The sequence below is a fragment of the Carlito syrichta genome, unplaced genomic scaffold (assembly GCF_000164805.1).
Source record: "Carlito syrichta isolate Samal-C Ts95f unplaced genomic scaffold, Tarsius_syrichta-2.0.1 Scaffold302313, whole genome shotgun sequence".
Lineage (NCBI taxonomy): Eukaryota > Metazoa > Chordata > Mammalia > Primates > Tarsiidae > Carlito > Carlito syrichta.
In genome coordinates, this window is record NW_007246409.1 from 102,152 (window position 1) to 115,290 (window position 13,139).

At 38.8% G+C, this 13,139-nt stretch overlaps 1 protein-coding gene across 2 annotated transcripts in view; it reads left to right on the plus strand.

The window, feature by feature from the left end:
• Positions 1-1,945: 1,945 nt before the first annotated feature.
• Positions 1,946-13,139, plus strand: part of NCOA3 (nuclear receptor coactivator 3) — a 74,101-nt gene continuing 62,907 nt past the window's right edge. For both annotated transcript variants that reach the window (XM_021711469.1, XM_008056288.2), the window contains exon 1: positions 1,946-2,025. The gene's annotated coding sequence lies outside the window, so the exon portion shown is untranslated. The remainder of the gene's footprint in view (positions 2,026-13,139) is intronic.

The following is a 13,139-nucleotide window of genomic DNA, read 5'->3' on the forward strand; positions in this document are numbered from 1 at the left end:
CCTATCTTTACCCCCTTCATCTTCCTCTATTAAATTGGATAGCATAAAAATTAGAGTTAAAAAACATCAAATTCATTTAAATATGAAAACGAAGGGTTGTAATTTCTCCTCCTAACAATATTTCAGTGTGCTTGGAAAGTCTTGTTGTAGTGTGTCATAGTCTTTTGTTAATAACTTATTTGTTAAGCTTTTATGTGCTGGGCACTAATAAGTAATTTTACTTTTTCGTTTAATTTTCAACAAAAGCCTTATGGGATAAGTGTGGACACCCCTACCCCCTCACTCTTTTTTTTTTTTTTTTTTTAGACAGGGTCTTGCTGTGTTGCCTAGGCTGGTCTTGAACTCCTGGCCTCACACGGCCGAACTGCTTCGCAAAGTGATGGCATTGCAGGCAGGAGCCACCATGCTCAGTTAATCACCATTTTAAAGTAGAAATCTAAGATCTTAAGGAGTTTTAAGTTGATCAAGGTTGCCTAGCTAGAGAGAGAGACTTGGGAGTTGAGTCTAAATTTGACGGACTCCAAAGCTCTTTAACCATTATACCAACAGCTAGTTATATTATTGTAGCTTGGAAGATGTAACTTTCTGAAAGCCACCATTAATCCCACAGGTGGGAAATTTTACACCTGACTTTGTGTAATGGATGGTAGTCAAAACAGCCAAAACTTTGTTTCATGCACATAATTATTAAAAATACTACATAAAATTACCTCCAGACTATGTTTATTAAGGCGTATATGATACATAAATGAATTGTGTTCTTAGGGTTAGGGTTTCTTCCTTCCTCTAGATCTTATGATATATATGCAAGTACTTCAAACACCCCCCCCATAAAAAATCAAAAACAAAACTGAAATCTGAAACACTTTTGTTTCCAATCATTTTGGATAATGGATACTCAACTGGCACTACCTGGACTTTTTTCTTTTTTTGTGAACCACTTATGACAGGCTCCCCATTACTACCTCCCTGACTTTCTCTTGTTTAATTTTGGTAAAGTGCAACAGACCTTTTACCTCCTGCAGCTAATCTGGTGGTTAGCTGTGCCCTGCCTACTCTGTGTGGAACAACCATGGCTGTAAAATGTTTGTTAGTTGGAACTTGGTAATATATCATGTTTTCTTTCCTCAATACGAAGAGACCTGCCTATCTAACATGAATACCATTAATTTTAGACATAGTTATGGGAACTTATATAGATGCCAGGAGAATTAGGACAGTCAGATTGTTGCTTTATTGTAACATTTGGAAATTCATAACATAAGGTGAATGTTTTTATTGGCTTGTTTATAGCACCAGAAACTGCACCCCAGTCTTCAAGTGCAAAAGCCTGCTGCCTATATATAGATTCATGTATTTTATTGCAGATGATTTTGAAGAACTGCTTCCATTTCCCCATGTAAAAATATTTATTTTTGCTGACCCAGATGCATTCTTTTATAGAGGGCAAGAAAACATTTGGCGTCTCGCCCCCCTCCACTTTATCCATCCGTCTTTCCATCCAGTAATTTGTGGACTAAGATATTTAACCAATTACTTCTGCCAGGGTATTAATGTTGTCTTTGTTCTCTGTTGAGCATTTATTTTGGACGAGAGAGGAGATCTACAAGTTGAGTACCCATCTGTTTTGATCACTTTTCAAGACTTGGAGCTGGTCTCTACCATCCTCATTTGGCATTACCCATGTTTATAAACTGTGACAGAGTGTATTGTGTATGGTATGCCTGACTTTTTAAGCTAAAGTGCAATGTATGGCAAAATTAGGCATCTACTCAAATGCCTAGGAAGAGGCATTGTGCTTGATAGCTTTTGTTTGGCAGAACTTTTGTTTGTTTCAGATGTCCAGGGAAGGAAAAGATGAGAAGAATTAATTTGTGTGTGACCAGTAATAATGCTTATACAAAAAAGGGCAATAAAATTTAACCCCCCTTTTTTGTCCTTAGGGTCAAAATGCGTGCTGAACAGTGGACTCAGAGACCAATAAAAATAAACTCCTACTTGAACGTCGTTTGACTGGTTAGCCAGGTAATACAGTTTTACATTAATTTGATCTTTTGAATTTTTTTGTTTTCAACCTTCTAAACATTCTGCTCTCTCCTTTAACTTAAACTCATTTTATACTTCACGTTTTTCTCTTTAACTGTAATGTTAGTTGAATGAATGGGCTTGGATTGCTAGGATGAATATATATATGTATATACAGTTGACCCTTCAATAACTTGGGGGTGGGGCACCGATTCCCCTTGCAGTCAAAAATCTGTATATAACTTTTAACTCCTCCAGAACTTAACTACGAGTAGCCTACTGTTGATTAGAAGCCTGACTGATAATATAAACAGTTGATTAACACATATTTTGTATGTTACATGTATTATTGCCTGTATTCTTACTATAAGGTAAGATAGAGAAAATAAAATGCTAAGAAAATCATAAGGAAGAAAAAATATATTTACTCTTCGTTAAGTGGAAGGTTTTTATCCTTTTCCTCATAGGTAGGTTGAGGAGGAGGAAGAGGAGGTGTTGGTCTTAATTGTCTCAGGGGTGGCAGAGATGGAAGACAATCTGTGTGTAAATGATCAGTGCAGTTCAAACATGTTGTTGAAGGGTCAGCCGTATACGTATATGTGTATACACATAAATACATACACAAGCATAATTTGGAGAGACAAGAGGAGACCACTCTCCCCTTTTCCTTATGTGTGAACATTTTAAGGACATTTAGTCGAAATCTGAATCAGCCCAAGTTGGATTTACTGTTTCACCTTGTGGAATCTAATTTCTCTGTATTGCTTGTGCTGGAACACATAACCCTTCCTTAACTTTTAATATTGCATCAGAGTAGGAAAAATGAGAATAGAGAAAATTGTCCTATAGCCAAGGAAGCAATTATTCTTTGCTTAGTTAAATTTCTTTTAGTTAGCAATACCATCATTCTCTTGGTTAGCCAGGCTTGAAATCTGAGTCATTTTTGAATCCTACTAACCTTTGATAGATTTAGTAAACAGGCTTTATCTGGTTTTGTATTTTCATGTCTCTTTCATGCATTTGTTCCACTTTCTGTTTCTAATTTTAGCTTCCTAGGCCAGGACCCCATAATTTCACGATTGTATTTGTTCATGTCCTTTTACTGCTTCCTTATCTGTGTGTCTACCCACTTATAATTTGGCTAGAAGATTTTATTAAATATATTCCTTTAGCCAAGCCTCTGCTGTGCTCTGTGCTTTGTGCTACCTTTCCTTGGCTTACACATAAAGTACAAGCTCTTTCTCCAACATTTTAAATGGTGTTGTCTGAAAATCTATCTAGGCCACTAGCCTCAGCTCTTGCTGTTTCCCTAGCAAATCCCTCAGCTAGTTATGATATATACCCATTCTCTTCTGGATACAGCGGAGAACAGTCTCTACAGCTTTTATTTTTTAAGAAATATTTTATTTGGAAATAATCTCACATTTACAAAAGTTACAAAGATGTAACGACCCTCTAGGTGGCCTTGTTCTAGAGTCACCCGCCAGCTTTATTGTCTGTCACTCGTGTGCCCCTGCTCTCCTCTCTTTGTCTACACAGGGAAGCACACGCACACACACACAGATTGCTTTTTGAACCCCTTGAGGGTAAGTTATATATGTTGTGCTTCTGTCCCCTAATACCTCTGTGGTATTTCCTGAGAATAGGATCATTCTTTCCTGTAACTCTTGTACAGTTTACTTCATATACAGACATGAATGTAAGACTGTTGTCCGTTTTCCAACTTTATCAGTTGACCTGATAGCATTTTGTATGCTTCCTGTCAGGCACTGCATTTTGTTATTGTTTCTCTTTAGCTTCCTTTTTTTCTGGGATTGTGTTCACAGCCTTTCTTTATCTTTTATGACATTGACACTTTTGAAGACTACAAATCTCTTGTCTCCCCTGCCCCACACCTCCTTTAATAAAATGTTCTTCATTTTATGTTTGCCTGAAGACTTCTTGTGTTTAGATTGAAGTGTTCTATATTCTTGTGACGTGATACCCTGAGAAGTTTCTGGAGGCACATAATGTCCATCTGTCCCTCATTGTGATGTTAATTTTGATCACTTGTCTAAGGCATTGCCACATTTTTCCACAGTAGTTTTATTCCCTTTTTCACTAAGCAGTAAGCAGTCTGTGGGGAGACAGTGGGGAATTCTGATTCTCATCATAATTTCCTCTAGACTTAGCATTCATTGATTCTTGTCTGATCTCATTTTTTACTGTAGTAGTTGCAAAATGGCCATTTTCTCATTCTAGCATTTTTGTCACATCTACCAATCATCTTTTGGCCTTATTCTGTAATCAAGAGCCCTATCAGTTGGTATGGATTCATGCATTCCTATTTTTTAAATGGTTTACAATTCATTACTCCTCTTAATTATTTTGGTGTTCAGTTTGTCCTAGATTTGGCCAGTGAAGCTCCTGTAAGTGGGCTTCTGTGTCCTTGTGGGGAAGAGTTTTGGATCGTGGTGGGTGTCTTCATTACTCCTGGGTTATCTTCTCATTCTGGCCCTTTTAGTGGATAGAGCTAGAAAATATATGTGTGTTTATACACATATATGCATTCATGTATATACTCATACATATATAATCATCTCTCCGTGTCTGGGAGTGAGTGGTTCTTGGACCCTCTGCAGGTACCAAAGTCTGCGAATGCTCCAGTACCTTCAACTCTAAGATGGCCCAGTATTTGCATATAATTGATTCCAACCTATTCTATACTTTAAATTATCTCTAGATGACTTATAATACCTAATACAGTGTAAATGCTATATGCAAATCATTGTTACATTGTATTTTTAAAATTTGTATTTTATCGTTGCATTGTTACTGTTTTAGATTTATGTTTTGAGTCTTTTCAATCATTAGTTGATTGAGGTCCTGGAGGCAGCACCCCAGGAGGTGGAGAACCGGCTGTATACATGCTCACAGAAACAGGCATATGTGTGTTTTCTGTATAGTTGTTTGTAATTCTCCCCCATTCCGCCAGGCCTACCAGGACTCTCTCCTAATGGTAAATGGTTAAAATTGTGTTTTCAATGGCTTTCGTTGGCCCTCCTCTCCTGTTCTTCCCACCTTACACTCTGTATCGTCTGGTTATGGTGCTTATTTGAAATGAAATTAGGTTCATTTACTTGTTTGCTTATGTTTCTTCCTATTCTGACTTTTATTTTTATTTCCTATGAGAAGGGCTCTGAGTGCAATGTTTTGTTTTAAAATATGTAGGGTAATAACATGCTATCAATAGTCCAAACTATACACCGGCTATATATTGCCTTCTGTATCCTTTCCACACCATTTTCCCTATTTTCTGTAGGTAGCCAACTTCTGTGTTTCTTGGTTTATCCTCCTAGTGAGTCTTTTTTGGTAAGCAGATGTATGCATGTTTTATTTGTTTATTTTTTGCACAGTTTTATACAGTGTATGCACACACACACCCCTGTCCATCCTCCTGGACTTCACTTTTTCCCCCCAATTAACTGATAGCTGCTGGAAATAGTGCCATATCATGCCAAAGAGATCTTTTCCATTGATTAAATTTTGGTTTTATTTATTTAACCTGCTGGACTCAGGTGATCCTTCCGCCTCAACCTTCCAAGTAGATGGAACTATAGGCATGTGCCACCATGTCCGGCTAATTTTTTTATTTGTTGTAGAGATGAGGTCTCACCAAGTTTCTCAGGCTGGTCTCAAACCTGTAGGCTCAGACAATTGTCTCACCTTGGCCTCCCAAAGTGCTGGGATTACAGACGTGAGCCACCGTGCCCGGCCTTAATTTTACTTTTCATTAATTTTTTTTTTTTTTGGAGTAGAAGTTTCACTCTGTCATCCAGGCTGGAGTGCAGTGGCACACTCAGGGTCACTGCAGCCTCGACCTGTTGTACTCAGGCGATCCTTCTGCATCAGCCTTCTAAGTAGCTGGAACCACAGACGAGCACCACCATGCCCGGCTAATTTTTATTTTATTTTATTGTAGAGACGAAGTCTTGTCAAGTTGCCCAGGCTGGTGTTGAAACCCCTGTGCTGAGGCAATCCTCTCACCTCGGCCTCCCAAAGTGCTGGGATTACAGGTGTGAGCCACTACACCTGGCCTAAACATTTTTTTAAGAAAATTAAATAGAAATGAAGTCTTAATTGTGTTGCCCAAGCTGGTCTCAAACTTCTGATCTCAAGCATTCCTCCTGCATTGACCTCCCAAAGTGCTGTAATTACAGGCATGAGCTACCATGTCCGACCTCATTTTATTTTAATTGTAGCGATTCTTATATAACACAAGCTTGATCATTTTTAAGTGTATTGTTCTTCCATCTTCCAGAACTTACCTTCCCAAACTGAACAGTAACTCATTCTCTTTCCCACCAGCCCCATGTGCTCATTTTCATACAAACGCGTAGTTTTCACTATGCACGTGTCATAGTTTACTCAAGCAATTTTCTATAACTGGATATTATCTAGGTTGTGTCCAGTATTTTATAATTAAAACAATACTGCAGTGAATAACCTTGTGAAAATATATTTTCATGTTGTTGGGAGTGTATCTTTGGGATAGATTCCTAGAAGTGGGACTGCTGGGTTGAAAGGTATACGTGTGTTTAGTTTTTGTTGGATGTTGTCAGGTTACACTGCATATAGATTAGACCAATTGGTTTCCACCAGCAGTATATGAGAGAGCCTGTTTTCTTGCCACCATACTGTAAAGTTTTTTTTTTTTTTTTGAGTTGAAGTCTCACTCCTTCAGCCAGGCTGGAGTGCAGTGGCACGTACTCTCATGGCCACCCCAGTGTCAACCTTCTGGGTTCCAGTGATCCTTCCCCCTCAGCCTTCCGAGTAACTAGAACTACAGATGCGTGCTACCATGCCCAGCTATTTTTTATTTTATTGTGGAGACGCGGTCTCGCCAAGTTGCCAGGGCTGGTCTCGAACCCGTGAACTCAGGCAATCCACTTGTCTTGGCCTCCCAAAGTGCTGGGATTACAGGAGTTTTTTTACTTAGCATAATTTTGTAACTTATTCATGCCATTGTGTGTGATGATAGTTTCTTTTTATTGTTTATTTGTATTCCATTGTGTGAATATATCACAGTTTGTGTTTGTTTTCCTGGCTTTAATAGATAAAGCTGCTGTGAGTGTTCATATGTAAGTCTTTGTGTAGATTTGTGTGGGTTTTCTTTTTTTCTCCTTGAATAAATACCTGGGAGTGTCATTGCAGGGTATTAAGTTAAGTGTGTTCCTATCTTTATAAGAAATTGTGAGGGAGGCATATAACATCAATAAGGGTACCCACACTTTATCTGTATGATGACCACATATGTACCTAGCCCTCATTTGTGCCCCACATTTTAAAAATAAAATAATTAAAAGAAATTGTGAAACTTTTCTAATGTGGCTGTACCATTTTATATTTCACCTGTAGTTCAAGTTCCGCGTTTCCCATTTAATGTTGTCAGTCTTTTTAATTTCAATTATTCTTTTTTTTGGTTTGTTTTTGAGTTGGAGTCTCACTCTGTTGCCCAGACTGGAGTGCAGTGGCCGCTCCCAGCCACCGCAGCCTCAACCTGCTGGGCTCCAGTGATCCTTCCGCCTCAGCCTTCCATGTAGCTGGAGCTACAGGCGCACGCTACCACACCCGGCTAATTTTTTTTGATTTATTGTAGAGATGAAGTCTCACCAAGTTGCCCAGGTGGGTCTCGAACCCGCAGACTCAGGCAATCCACTCACCTCAGCCTCCCAAGGCGTGGGATTACAGGCTGAGCCACCAAACCCGGCTAATTTTAAGTATTCTGATGAGGGAATAGTGGTATTACATTGTGGCTTTAGTTTATATTTTCATGATGACTAGTGATATTTAGAATAGTTTCTCATGCTTATTTAACCACATCTGACTCTTCTTTTATAAAGTTCAAATATTTTTCCCATTTAAAAAATTTGATGGTTTGTTTTCTTATTGAGTTGTGTGTATATCTTTTTTTTTTTTATGAGTTGGAGTCTCACTCTGTCGCCCAGACTGGAGTGCAATGGCCGCTCCTGGCCTCCGCAGCCTCAACTTGCTGGGCTCCGGCGATCCTTCCGCCTCAGCCTTCCAAGTAGGCAGAACTGCATGCACGTGCTACCATGCCCGGCTAATTTTAGATTTCTTGTAGAGATGAGGTCTCGCCAAGTTGCCCAGGCGGGTCTCGAACCCGCGGGCTCAGGCAGTCCACACAATCCAAAGGTGTGGGATTACAGGCTGATCCACCGAGCCCGGCTGTGTATATATCTTTTTAATAAATATATTTTGGATACAAATCCTTTTTAGGTACAAGTTTTGAGAATATTTTCTTTCAGTTTTTGTCTTCCATTTTCTCAATTTCTTTTTAAGAACAGGCATTTTGAATTTTGAAGTAAAATTAATTTTTTCTTTTATGATTAGTGCTCTTTATGTACCAAGAAATCATTGCCTACCTTCTCCTGTGTCTTTTTGTGGAAATTTTATAGTCTTAGCTTTATATTTAAGTCTGTGGTTCATTTTGATTGAATTTTTTGTGTTTGGTGTAAAGGAAGGGTTGAGGATCAACTTTTGATCAAAACATGGATACCTAGTTTCAGGGCTATTTGATGAAAATATTTTCCTTTTTAAATTTGATTACCTTTGTAACTAAATCAATTGCCCATATATGTCTCTTTCTGGCCTCTAGTCTGTATAATCTTATGCCCATATATGTTGCTATTTTGGAGGACTTTATAGTTAAGTCCTATGGCTTTTTAGTTAAGCTCAACTAACGTAGAGTATGTCTTTTAACTTTTTTCTTCTTTGTCATGACTGCTTTGGCTAATCTAGTTTTTTTTTGCATGGTTATACACGTATAAATTAGCACGTAACTTAATTAGTTTGTCCATTGCTACATACAATCTTGTCAGTCTCTCAGAAAATGCCCTCCAGAATCTGCCAGCTTGGCCACCCTGTGCTCTGATCATTATCTTGTCAATTCAGTAAGATTGCTGGACTCTGTATGGATTCTTCATCGCTGTGCTGTGAACTGGAAATTGCTTCTGGTAGAAGGCCTGGGTGGTGCTAGGACTCATGTTGTCCCTTCCCTCCCACTGCTGTTGTTTCTCTACTCTCAGGGACCATAGTTTTCACTGCCTGGTCTCCTGGTCTCCAGTATCTGAATATAATTTGTTCTTATAATTTGTGCAGTTGTTCTTAGTAGAATATATACCCTTTTCTTTTCTCATGGTCTAAAGTACAAGTCCCAAAGTTTATTCTTTATTTTTTTTTTTTCTGAGTTGAGACCTCACTATGTCACCCAGGCTGGAGTGCAGTGACATGCACGCTCAAGGCTACCGTAGCCTCGACCTGGACTCAGGTTATCTTTCTGCCTCAGCCTCCCAAATAGCTGGGACACAGTCATGCACCACTATGCCTTGGCTATTAAAAAAAAAATTTTTTTTTTTTGTGGTGTTGGGATCTTGCTATGTTACCCAAGCTGGTCTCAAATTCCTGGGCTCAAATGATCCTCCTGGTCTGGCCTCCCAAAGTTTTGAGATTATAGGCATGAGCCACCATACCTGGACCTAAAAGTTTATTCCTGAGTTCATAAAAAAAGGTTCTTCTCATATTTTGCCTGTTTCCCCCCCTTTTAAGATGTGTTAATTAATTGTATAAAGATCTTTACACATATTCTGTTGAGTAACTTCTGAGACTTGGAGTATTAACACTAAAAGTTTCTTTTATTTGTTTTCGTATTCTGATACTAGAAAACTAATCCAAACTATTCTTCCCACCAGATTTTACTCGTGGTACCTATAAATTTAGATAAAGTCCTTTCTTCTCTGGATTCCCTAAATGTACTAAGTCATTAGTGTTACAATAGTGGGCTGTGGGCTGCTAGGTAGTGACCTTCTTTCTACCATTGTATTTGGTCTCTGTAAGCCAAGAAGAGGTACCAGACCCATTGACATTAACTTCTTGTATAAAGTGTGATCTTGGTTTGTTAATGGTGGACTTGTTATACCTGATGAGAACAAGAATAATTATTAGTTATAATATTATATGACCAGGTGTGGTGGCTCACACCTATAATCCCAACACTTTGGGAGGCAGAGACGAGACAATTGCCTCAGCCCAGAAGTTCAAGACCAGCCTGGGTAACTTGGCGAGACCATGTCTCTATGGTAAATTAAAAAAAAAAAAAAAAATTAGCCGGTGTGGTGGAGCAAGCTTGTAGTTTCAGCTTCTTGGAAGACTGAGGTGGAAGGATTGCCTGAGCCCAGCATGTCGAGGCTGCAGTAGCCATGAGCATGCCACTGTACTCAACCTAGGAGACAAAGTCAGACTTCGACTCAAAAAAAAAAAAAAAAAGGATATGTATGTATATATACATATATATATGAATTATATGAATGACCTGAATTATATAATAATTTGTTGAATTAGCTTGTAAATAGGTTGACACATTTTTTTTTTTTTTTTGAGTTGGAGTCTCACTCTGTCACCCAGACTGGAGTGCAGTGGCCGTTCCCGGCCACTTCTGCCTCGACCTGCTGGGCTCCGGCGATCCTTCCGCCTCAGTCTTCCAAGTAACTGGAACTACAGGTGTGCGCTATCACGCCTGACTAATTTTTGATTTATTGTAGAGATGAAGTCTCACCAAGTTGCCCAGGCAGGTCTCGAACCCGCGGGCTCAGGGAATCCACTCACCTCAGCTGCCCAAAGTGCGGGATTACAGGCTGAGCCACCGAGCCCGGCTGGTTGGCACATTTTTATTAGGCCTTTGTAAATAACATTATTGACATGAAGTGTAGATTCATGTTTTACATTGTATTATTTTTTCTGAAATTTGAGGTGATAGAGTTAGATGCTGTTTAAAAGTGTTTCCAGTTTACAGAAGCATAATTAAATTGAGGGTTAAGTTGGATGAAGAAGAAAGGAAAAGGGCTTCTTCACATACCTGTCAGAAAAGAGAATATTATAAAATAATATTCCAGAACAAATAACTGGGTAAATTTCTCTCACTAGTTAATTCAGTCCCATGTAATTCATTCTGTTTTGCTTACTCTTTTTTTTTTTATATTAGAAAATATGGTTTATTTAGAAAGCAAATTAGAGAGAAGAGAGAGGAGATAGAGATTTACCCCCCCAAGGTAGGGGAGGGGGCCAAAACTAAAATACATGGCGGTGGTAGCTCAGAGAGCCATGTGGACACAGAGCTTAGCAAAGCAATGGTGCTGCTTCCTCTTGCTCTTGAGTCACCTTTGAAGAAGTTGTCTGCTTTAGGAGTATAAAAGAAATTTCAACCTCTAGTGTAGTTGTAAAATTGTCAAGTTATCTTAGATCAGTGGTTCATCACCCAAAGTCTGTTTCGTAAAATATCAAGTTTTAAAGGAGCTTTGTGTAGTCTTTTCCATAACATCTTAGGCTGTCTTTTGAAGACCAGTGACAACATATGAGCTCTCAAGGCAATCCTGGGAAGCAGGAGCCACCCATTTGATGGTGAGACATTTCTGGTGATCTTCCTTCATCCTTGGAGGTAGTGCGTTTTCAGCTGATGTCCCTTTCCCTTTGGCCTGAAGGATATCCTTTTATTTCCTACAGTGTTTGTTGTGGGTTGTCTCAACTTTTATTTGTCTGAGAATGTCTTTATTTCACCCTGAGTTTTGAAGGATTGGTTTACTGAGCATAAAGTTCTACGTTGATGATTTTTTATTTTAATATTTTAAAGATGTTATTCCATTGTGTTGTGGCCTCTTTTTATTATTTTTTATCCTTGCTCCATAGTATGTATGGTGTTTTTTCTGGTGGACATTAAAAAAATTTTCTCTTTGTTTGATTTTAAACAGTAAGTATGTACTTAGGTCTGGTTTTCTTTGTATTTGTCCTGTAAAGCTCTGTGCACTTTTCTTCATTCTTTTTTCCCCCCTTTCTATTCAAACTGGATAATTCTTTTGATATCCCTTCAAGTTAAGAGACTTTTTCCCCTGTCATCTTCAGCCTGAGCACTAGTCAACAATAAAAGGCATTTATGTCTTATCTCATTCCTACAACCCTGTGGTGGGTAGAAGCTTCAGAAAAGCTCATGGATTTATTAAGGTTACAGTTTGTGGCATAGCTGAAATTAGATCTTAACTCCTGATTCTTTACAAACTTCGGACACTTACTTTCTATACCTTTAGTGTACTTGATCTTCCATTAAGTTTTTATTCTTTTAAATATTCTTGCTGTTCTGGGTGTGAGTGGTAGTCATGGGGGGGGCTACTTAATTAACTTAAATGCTGAAAAAATGCAGAAAATTGAAGTTCTACTTGAAAAATGATTTTCGGCCGGGCTCGGTGGCTCAGCCTGTAATCCCAGCACTTTGGGAGGCCGAGGTGAGTGGATTGCCTGAGCCCGCGGGTTCGAGACCTGCTTGGGCAACTTGGCGAGACCTCATCTCTACAATAAATAAAAAATTAGCTGGGTGTGGTAGCGTGCACCTGTAGTTCCAGCTACTTGGAAGGCTGAGGCAGAAGGATCACCGGAGCCTAGCAGGTCGAGGCTGCAGTGGCCGGGAGCGGCCACTGCACTCCAGTCTGGGTGACAGAGTGAGACTCCAACTCAAAAAAAAAGAAAAAAAAGAAAAATGATTTTCAGTTGAAGAATCTAAGTATTCTGAAATCAGTAATACATTGAACTAATCTTTTTAGATGATATTCTTTTAGCAGTGAAAGTATGTCTGTGCTTATTCCACAGAAAAATTCAATTCTAACCACAAAAGTTTTAAGATAGTGACTTTTTGAAATCCCAGACTGTGGTATCATTCATTGTCTTGGAAATTAATTTTTTAAAGTACATCCTCTTAAGAGATGATTAATATAACTTCATGACAGTTTTTTAAACCAGTTTTTGTGTCATCTTAGTTAAAATAAGAGCACTGTGTAGTTGGATAGAGGAATATAAACAGCCAAGGCCAGGATAATAATGAAGTGCCTTTTCCCTCCCTAAAATTCTAGTTTATAAAACTCTATTATAACCTTATATTAGAATCTTTCTTTTTTGCTTTGTTTTTTGAGTTGGAGTCTTACTCTGTCGCCCAGACTGGAGTGCAGTGGCCGCTCCTGGCCACCGCAGCCTTGACCTGCTGGGCTCCGGTGATCCTTCCGCCTCAGCCTTCC